Source organism: Contarinia nasturtii, unplaced genomic scaffold (assembly GCF_009176525.2).
Source record: "Contarinia nasturtii isolate CC-2019 unplaced genomic scaffold, AAFC_CNas_1.1 Cnas_scaffold_928, whole genome shotgun sequence".
Taxonomy (NCBI): Eukaryota; Metazoa; Arthropoda; class Insecta; order Diptera; family Cecidomyiidae; genus Contarinia; species Contarinia nasturtii.
Window position 1 is genome coordinate 3,039,901 of NW_022198275.1, and position 10,497 is coordinate 3,050,397.

The 10,497-nt window shown below is 32.6% G+C and overlaps 1 long non-coding RNA gene across 1 annotated transcript; it reads right to left on the reverse strand.

Annotated features, from left to right (window-relative positions):
- Window positions 1–7,943: 7,943 nt before the first annotated feature.
- On the reverse strand, window positions 7,944–10,156 carry LOC116343034. The gene is made up of 4 exons (XR_004201284.1): window positions 10,029–10,156; window positions 8,290–9,802; window positions 8,158–8,173; window positions 7,944–7,962 (listed from the first exon to the last, which is right to left on the reverse strand). It is a non-coding gene; the product is annotated as an uncharacterized LOC116343034 (long non-coding RNA).
- Between the last annotated feature and the right edge of the window lie 341 nt (window positions 10,157–10,497).

Genomic DNA, 10,497 nt, shown 5'->3' on the forward strand with positions numbered 1-10,497 from the left:
AATAAATTGCGTCGAAGTTCGGTGTTTTAGAAGAAAGAGAGTAAGAAGGACAGAAAGTGAATGAACAAAACAGATAGCGAAAGGCGAGAAATTATCTCTGGAAAAAAACAACGAAGGACTGAAGTAAATGGCAAAGAACAAAATATGTTATCAGCTAATGGTAAGCTCGTCAGTTGATAATGCTGTGCAATTTATAACAAGAGCAACAGCCGCTGTCGCCGTTGCCGTCAGCCAACTCAATGGAAAAATCGACGGCAATTTCATTCTCGGAGCAATGTGAAATTCAGGAAAATCTTCGCATATATTCACATTTATACTCACAGCTTTAGTACTTAAAACAACATAACATATGCCTTTTTTGGTCTTTGTACTTCGATCTTCGTGCATTTTTTTTTTGTTCTTAATACTTTTACTCGACTCGGTTTTTCTCTCACATTTTCATTGCTGTGGAACGTTGAAGATGTTTTCGAATATTGTCGGAGCTAGAACCAAAATAAGAATATTTGGAAGTGATACACTTAAATCAAACAAAACAACAACAACAAAAAAATTGCTCGCATTTACAATGAATCATCGGCACTGATATTGCTGCTGTTGTCTAGAAAAAAGTCAATGGAAATGACAACGACAAAAGCAGCCGCAAAATTACAAATCGGAGTCAAAATAAAGAGAATATATGCTACATATACCAACTATACTAACTGACATAATGAAGAATAAAAAGGTGATGTACAGAAAATGGCATCATTATCTTGGGAAAAATGTGCGGCAAGTTCACTGTTTCGATCCCCCTTTTTTGCATGAAATTTTGAATGTAAAATGACACTATCTAGCGCCAACGCATTCTGGAATCAGAATCGATGCCAAAAACTGATGTCATTACATTTTTTTGCACTCATATCCTCTTCATTAAGTGACTCATGTGCTCGCTATGAAAATCCATTTCAGACTTTTTTTTTTGTTCTGCTTCTCCAAATTATCAAGATGTTTTCATTCAAAGATTCTTAAATTACATTTCATCTTTTGTTCCACTTCATTTTCTTCCATTTGCTCTTCCGTTTCGCATCGAATGTACAAAAGAAATGGTTAAAAGTGCAAATGAAAAGAAAATTACGACGAAAAGATGTTTAAGTGGCATTTGCACACATAACACAAAAAAAAAATGCTAATGTATGAACATGTGTTCACATCTGCAAAATCATCTGAAACAAATGAGCAATTTTATCTCATTTTCCATCTTGAAAAGAAAGAAAATGAACGTACACATTACCATCACTGGCATGATTTGACTAATGCCGGAAACGAAATTTGTCGTTGTCGCATGGAATCGGATATTCATCGTAATATGAATGATTTATGGTCGATGTGCACCGCAAAAAATACAAATTCTCTGTAATGATACGAACACATTTTGTGACAGCATTTTTCGTTTGTACAAATCAAAAGACACATACTTACATCAGATTGTTGTAGAAAGATATGCAACGATTGACAGTTGATCGGATTTCCCTTCGTTCGTTGCTATCAATTGATGCGTGTTAGCAATTGTTTTCATCCTTTTAAACGACAAATGATATTCGAATCGATTCTAAAACGCCTTCTAGCATTTATAAATCTACATAAGATTCACATAAGATGACAGCTGTGAATTCATCGTTAAAATTGCGTATTTCACAAAGTATTTGTTTGATTACGAAAAAGATCTGAATCTTTTGACTGTTTAACTCCTTCCATTTTGCGCATATTCTTCCAAATTTACATACATATATGACATACTTATTTAACTTTTTCCGAATATCCGTCACCATCATTATGTGCCCCGAATGGATTGGATTCAAGTCAACAGCAATCATAAATACTAGTAAACACTTTTTCATATTTAAATTCAATTTGAATCTCCCCCACGATTCGACGAGAAATAAAAATCATTCGCTTTAATGCGATGTTGAATTCACATAAGCAAATTATAGAAAATAAAAATTTAAAAATGTAGTACGGTTTAATGTAGCTTCCACAAAATTAAATGCAATGTATTAACGTGCATTTTTGAAATTCCACTTGTGCACGCTTTTAACTACACTCTTATGTTTTTCAGACTCCCAGATGGTATTTATTTCTACCTCAGGTGAAAAAAACAAGAGCGATTTTTTTATATTTACTTTTAATAATGCAGAAAATGTGTTATAGTTGAAATTTGGGAAAGAGTTCATTCAATTTTAGTATTGCATTTAATATAATATTCGTGGGAAAGTGTTTTTATTTATTCTGAGAATAAATACATTTTTTATTGTTTTAAAGAGATACTCCAATATCAGCTATTCAAACGCGGGCCAGATCAAATGAAATCGATTCTCTTTTTTTTAAAGCGCCCAAAACAAATTGAGGGCTAAACAATTTTCAAGCCATAATAAATCAAGTCATAATTGCAATACGAAAAAAGCGCGGCGTTTAAAAGAGTGGGAGGATAAAAAAAACGTCGAATGAATGTTTGGCTCTCTATGATAGCCATGGACGATGTGCTTTTTTGTATTTGTATATGTATATAATAAATGATTGAGGTAAAGGCTAAAAGCTGTTGCTGCTCGTAATTTGTTTGTTATTTTCGTTGCTAGCTGAGCTTTCTCTCTCATTCTTTCCTTCCGATTCACTTCCAAATACTTTTTTTCACTATGTTTTGTACAAACATATTTGTTTTTGGTGATTCTGCTGTACATTCACTTTGTACTGGCCTATATTTTGTTTTTGTTCGATACAAATTTTCTCGAAATGTTGTTTGTCATTCACTCTTTATTTCAATTTTACCAGTTTTTCAGCTTTCATTTCGGTTTGAACACGATTTAGAGCAGCATGGTTGAGAGCATGTGTATTTCTTACCCAGACAAGTTGATATTCTTCGGGCGATAAGCGCATTTCATGTATCGTTTTCAATAACCGAACCATAATTTATTACAAATTGGTTTTTTGTGTTGTTGTTACTGGGTCTCTGGCCAAAATGCTACTGCTATTTTCAGTGAATGCAATGATGTTGATTGTTTCTCTCTCTCTCTCTCTCTCTCTCTCTCTCATTCGGTTTTTTTGTGCTTCTGTTCAACGTGATTGAATATAAAAAAAAATCTAGAATAAAACGACAACCACTTTATAGCCCTTCTTGTGGATAATCGGTTGTAATACGGTCCCATTGTGTAGTGTGTTCATATCAAAGACCATTTCCACATTTTTTATACATGACAATATATTCGATACGGTTAAACAGCATTGCGTGGCATATGGATTACGTAGTGCATATTGAAGAAAATTGGATGAAACAAAATGAAAACATGCGAATGGAATATTGATTCGATTAGCCATTTCTTTAACAAATGATGGCCATAAAATTGTGATATTAACTGAGCCCGAGGACACCAATTCCATCAAAAAAATTCGAAAGTGAAACGGAACAAAAAAAGCAGAACTCAATTGAATCTAAGTGAAAAAGGACAACTATTCATACAGTGATAGAAGATCCGTAATTAAAGTTTAAATTATGTCAAAAAATTTTAAAATATAAAAATGCGAGATGGCAAAAAATTATATTTGAATTGAGAAATGTTGAAACGTATATCAAACAAACGAAAAAAAAATGACATGAACCTATCAGAGCAAGCACAGTTTGTTCTCGGCAATTCTCATCAAGATCTTTTCAGTTGTAAACACTGAAAATAAGGACTGATTCTATGGACAAAGCAAACATTTGAATGGAATCAGTGAAAGAGAGTTGCTTTGACTTATTGAAAAAGGAAAAAAAAATGTCAACAGGTAAAATTACTTTCATACTTTTTTTGCTGTGTATTAAACGAATTCGTAATTTTCGTTTTTTTCATCATCTCTCGTCCGTCGTTTCAATGACTATAATTACACTATTTGTGTACCCTTATCATTTCTTTATTATTATGAAAAAAGGCATCGCATTAAAATTGAGATCTGTAAAGGTTTCATGTAGAACTCATTAAGCGAAGCGTCGAGATTTTCCATTAAAATTGAACTAAATCGTTGAAATAGAGTTTTTTTTACATTGAAAACGTCCATTTCAGGCTTTTTAAAAAATTATGTACAGAGTATATTTCGATGAATTATTGCCGGAAATTCATCAGAAGACGTGGATTTCCCGTTGTTCTGTAAATTTCTGCGCATGCAAAAAATCAGCAAAAACGAGATTTTCTGAAAAGCTTTTAGATTAAAAGTTGTTCCGATTTATGGCCAGATTGTAAAAATGCAAAAACTACCAGTTACCGCAGTTTACGGTTTGTAAAGTAAAAAGTCAATGGAATATTTCAAAGAATTTCGTTATATAACAAGCTCCTACAATCGATTTGAATATTTTCGATAAGCTTGTACTTTTTTTCCAATAAAGTCACATTTTAAATATTAACAACTGTTCATTTTGAGATCTGAGTTCTACTTTTCAAATCTGTCAAAATGACGGCATATGGATATTGCTTATTTCTTATTATTAATAGTGTTCGACACAGTCAATCGGAAACCGAGTGCATTAACACAGTACATTGGCACTCCTTATGTTGATGATGTTGTTCGCTAGGATTGTGTCGTTCCTGCAGCTTGCATTTAAATCAATCAAAATGCCATCAAACTAGTAAAAACGTAACGGCAAAGTCAAAACCCTATGTTTATGTCATGCAGTTGTTCCGCATGTCAAGTTGATTGAACATTTTAACAGAGAACAATTTAACCCACTGTTGACATCAAACAAATAATATTATTGCTACACACTGCTTGTGTATGAAGAAAGATATAAAACATTACCGGTGGCGTTTATTTTGTGTTAAAGAGTTCCGCCATGCGATATCGATATAATTTTAGTATGTGCGGTAAAAAAAAAATGTTCCGGTTATGACACTGAAATTGTATGCAACAAAATATCACTAGCCCAATGAAGCGATGAGTTTATGTTTCCATGCGCACACCGCAACGTAACAAGAGGTAAAAAAACGCTATTTCATATATCCATCAATTTTCGATGTTATTGTATAAATTACATGCTGTCAATCGGAAATGGAAATGTTCACACGCAACGTCAATCCAATTACGCGAGGCTTTTGATGATTAGTAAGCATACTCGAACTACGATTGTCATATAAAGCGTGAAAAAAAGCAACAACCAGAAAAACCGGAGGCATCTAAATCAGTTTCAGAATGTTCCTGCAACATAAATAGTTTGAATTTAATTTGTCGGGATGTTGTGGCATTGTTATCGATGGGTTTCAGAGAGAACGAGAGAGAGAGAGTGAGAGCGAAAGGGAGAGGAGAGAGAGAGTGAAAATCACAACGAGATGCATAGACACAATGTTCGTATTGTTCGCAATCGCGTTTATATCATCGATTTATTTTTGCATGTTGCGGTTCCTGTTCGGTTTTACAGACGTTTAACCATTTACACAATATCGACGATAACGACAACATTCCCGCACCGTCGACGACACCTCACCGATGATCGTAAATATTTCGTGTTTAAAAATGAGCGAAAAGAAAACAGGAAAAATTCACGCAGAGAGAGAGAGAATGGAATAGAAAAGCGTTGCAAAAGCAAACCTGATCGTTATCGTATATCGGAAGCCCGGGTAATTGTGTGCAATGAATAAAACTTTGTTTGAAGCACTCGTTATCGATTTCACGATAAAATGAGCATTCATTGCAATCACTTCGCAGTTTTTAAAATAGATTTTTTTTCACTCCGTATTTTTGTTGGAAGTGTTGTCGTTTCCGTGCCACATTCCGTCTCTTGAAATATGATGAATAACATTCGAACCGGCAAAAAAATAAAAGCATTTACACTATTGAAATTAGAAATGCATTCCAGGTATTCGAACAATTTGAATCGTTTAACCAAATGGAAATATGCTTAAGACTTCACTTTACTTGGCAATTTACTATATAACAGCATATTCTTGATAATATAAAACGATACAATGTTTACATTTTTTTTCGCTTTCTTTTCTCGCCGATCAAAGAAAGATTGTAAAGAAGAAAAAAAATAGAGAAAGGGTACACAAAGAAAAAAAGCTGCTACCGGAATAACTGATGCAATCACAAAATTGAGCATGAAAGTAAACTCCCAAATGCAAATCGATTAAAACATAACTGTTTTCTCGCACCGATGACGCTCACAATCGAAATTCATTTCGAATTGACAAAATTGCACGAGAGTTTTGTCCAAGAATTTATAGCCAGCAATTTTCCATTGGCCAATGTAATAAAATGATTGTTTGTGAATGTGTGTAAATGTCGTGAATGGAAAACCGATGAAATGTTTGCAGTGAATTGGACAAATGAAAAGAAGCGCATCCCCAACGCAAAATACACGAACACATGTATTAAATTCAACGCCAATACCTGAATAAGAGCTTTGCTACATAGATTAAATTGAACACGAATTTAATTACGTAACATGAGTAATAATTGCATATCATACACAATTGTTGGAATGCAGAGAATTCAACCAATGAATTCACCGCATTCTAAATGATTCATTTCAAAGGATGTCCGAGCCAAAACTTCGTCAAATTTTCAATATTCCAACCTTTGTTAATTCAATTCACCAAAATATTTCGAATGATTTTATTGAGCTGAATGGAAATCAGCTTAAATTGTTTACGACCACTAAAGCTCGAATACTATCAAAGATTCGGTATGAATTGATTGCTTTGATAAATGGGGTATCAACCGAACTTTATCACAGCAATACAGTGATGGTTTCTCGTTAGCCAGCATTGTCTTAGCCTTGGCTTACACCAACAACTGGTGTATGCCAATCGTTAGCCAGCTATCTGTGTGACTACGTACGATTCTCACTGACGTTTATGAGTGACATACAACTCAGTGTATATATGTATGTATTAGTGCTGGTCTACACATTCGTTAGCCAGTGTATACATTTGTGGCAAATTAGCCAGCTAATGTGCCCATCACTGCAGCAATATTTATTGATTTAAATGGAATAGCTGTGTTTAACTATTCCATTCATAGGCGAAATTTATTTATGGTCTATCGAAATAGAACTGAAAAATATTCCGAATACTGGAATTTTTTATGGTAATCAAACAGAGAGTCAAAAGTTGAGCACATTTTAATTTAATGCCCATTTTCTACAGGTCCACAAGAACACCCGAAAATATAAAGCTATAAGTGATTTTAGCATTTTAGATCAGTTTTCATTTTAACAAGAAACGTTTTACATTTCATGTTTGTCAGTAAATCAATTGAAAGCAAGAAGATGATTGATGACATAATTATGAATTGTTGGTCAGAATGTGAGTAGGAGCGCTCACATTGAAGAACACTGAGGAGCAGAGCTACCCTTCAAAATATTAAATGTTAAACGCGTTATAGTACAGTAGTCACATGCCGACTCACAAGTTAAGAGATGGTCGAATTAGTTTTAAGAGAAGAACAACACTCATGTAAAATAAGTTAAACCGAACACAAATTACATATGCATATTATTTATTTCTCTCTCGAACAAAATATTTTCACAATATATATTTCATTTTGTGATCTTTTTAGAATTAATTAAGATTAAGAATTAGATTTCAAAGATGTTTTCCTTCTGGAAATTTCAGTTTATAAAGATGTCAGAAGTGACTGAGTTATCATTCTTCCCAATAAGATTCGATTCGTCGGATTTGTAATTATTGTCCAATGAGTTCCATTTACAGGAATGACGTGCAAGCTTGGAAGATTGTAAATATCCCATCCACTTTTTGGACGATTAAAAATGTCATCATTATATTTTGTAATTAATTTATCCAAGTAATCATTACCAATAAGTGGCCGGCCAAATTCCGTTGCCTTAAATAGGTTTACTGTAGTCGATAGTGGATTTATATTGTATACTTTGCATATAGCAAGGGGGGTTGACGTATATGAGATTGGAGACTTTTTTTTGCGAATCTCGCTAATGAGCGCCATCTGATTTTAGTGTGAATTAGATGCAAAAATCAAATTTATTTCAATAATTTGGAATGTATTTGAATGTTATAGTTTCAACACAAAAATTGTATTAAAAATCATTCAAGTAAATCAAATTGAAATTAAATCAATTAAAAATCATTGTACACACACATAAAGCATATAAAATAATACAACTAAATTATAAATACTCACACCATTCTATGGGAACCTAACAAAATCGTATTATTTCAAATTAGAATTATTTTTATTTCATATAAATGATTCTATTTATTTTTTCAAATTCATTCTATTAGAATTATAAATAAATAAATTTCTATTTATTACAGAAAATAATGATTCATTATTAATGAAACAGAAAAAATTCTCCACAATGTGAAAATACGAAGTTACGTATATATTATGACAGCTGTGGTTACGTATACGTCGACATTAATAATCTGTCAAAACCGTAAACACATTATTTTCATAACGCAATTTTGCGATAGTTCCTATTAGTTGAAAAAAATTAAATTTTTGTGTGCAAACTGTAAGTTATTTTGTGATTTTATTGTGTTTAGATTGAATACGATTTCATAAATTTTTGAAAAGTGATTTTACAGTAACAAGAAATGTAAAGCAGAGAGAAAAAAACCAATAAATGAGTTTAGAACGTTTAGAATCATATGCACATTTTCGTGATATTCTAACCTCAATCGCTCTTTACTCTCAGTTTTACATTCTTTATATCAACAATTATTTTATAATTTAAACAGGAAACGCAAAATGGTTTAGTGCGATGTATGCCAGCAGAATATTTCGGGAAACATTTACAAGCACAAAAGAGTTGAGCACAGTTGGGATCGAGGTGGTATTAAATTGATTAAACAGGAAGATAAAACTCTGATCGAAGCTATACAAAACGAAAAAACATTCGTTGGACCTTCGCTGTTATATTTGAAACGTCTCGCAAATTATGCGGTAACACAAAATTTTCAAGCCACATTTTTTGGAGTCGACTCACCAAAACCAGAACTTGTCATTACAACGGGTACAATTGCAGAGAATGAAAATACAATCCCGGAGATGTCTGATGTTGATACACCTGAGCATTAGTTCTCTCGCAAAATATGCGTAAATTACTTACTTTTATGTTTAATTAAATAAATATAAATGATTGGAAAATGTCTCTTAGCTACATATTGATATCAAACAAAAATAAAAACACTATACTACTAAAACACTGCTGAATTTCAATTTATTCATTTGGATTTATTTATGGTTCTCATATATTTGGCGTTCTTCACAATCCATGCTTGTAAAAATATAAAAAATTGTGAATTCAATGAATATTTCAACCCGCTTGAAAGCGAACAAATGAAAAGAGATTTGTTTCCATTTTTTACATAAAAAATTAATATTTATTCATGGTATTTAATTATAAATGTAATTGGTCGCATTTTGCGTGAAAAAATGAACATATTCATAAACTAAATATTGAATAGCGATCGTAGTTCATTGACCGATTTGGCCATAGAGTTGATCCACAATTTCAGCCAAATTTCTTTCATTCTCTGCAATTGTACCCGTTGTAATGACAAGTTCTGGTTTTGGTGAGTCGACTCCAAAAAATGTGGCTTGAAAATTTTGTGTTACCGCATAATTTGCGAGACGTTTCAAATATAACAGCGAAGGTCCAACGAATGTTTTTTCGTTTTGTATAGCTTCGATCAGAGTTTTATCTTCCTGTTTAATCAATTTAATACCACCTCGATCCCAACTGTGCTCAACTCTTTTGTGCTTGTAAATGTTTCCCGAAATATTCTGCTGGCATACATCGCACTAAACCATTTTGCGTTTCCTGTTTAAATTATAAAATAATTGTTGATATAAAGAATGTAAAACTGAGAGTAAAGAGCGATTGAGGTTAGAATATCACGAAAATGTGCATATGATTCTAAACGTTCTAAACTCATTTATTGGTTTTTTTCTCTCTGCTTTACATTTCTTGTTACTGTAAAATCACTTTTCAAAAATTTATGAAATCGTATTCAATCTAAACACAATAAAATCACAAAATAACTTACAGTTTGCACACAAAAATTTAATTTTTTTCAACTAATAGGAACTATCGCAAAATTGCGTTATGAAAATAATGTGTTTACGGTTTTGACAGATTATTAATGTCAACGTATACGTATACGTAAACACTTTCTCCACATTGTGGAGAAAAAAAACAGATATGTGGCATACCAAGAGATGGTGTTGTATGTTATGAATCTTTTTTCATTGTTTGACATCAGGGGGGGTTGGCATATAGTTTTGTAGTGAATTCGTTGTTTACATAACAATGCTTCCCATTTGATATCATCATTTTTCAAATCAAAATTCTTTTGTTTAACTTCTTCGATAGCTTCATTCAGAGACAATTTAAAGAGATGATCCCACCACTCTGTATCATTCAATGATTTGAAAAATGGAGATTTCAGTACGATAAAGCTCAAAAACAACTCGGTTTCATTGTACGGAATATATGCGTAGGGGGGATACGTATCA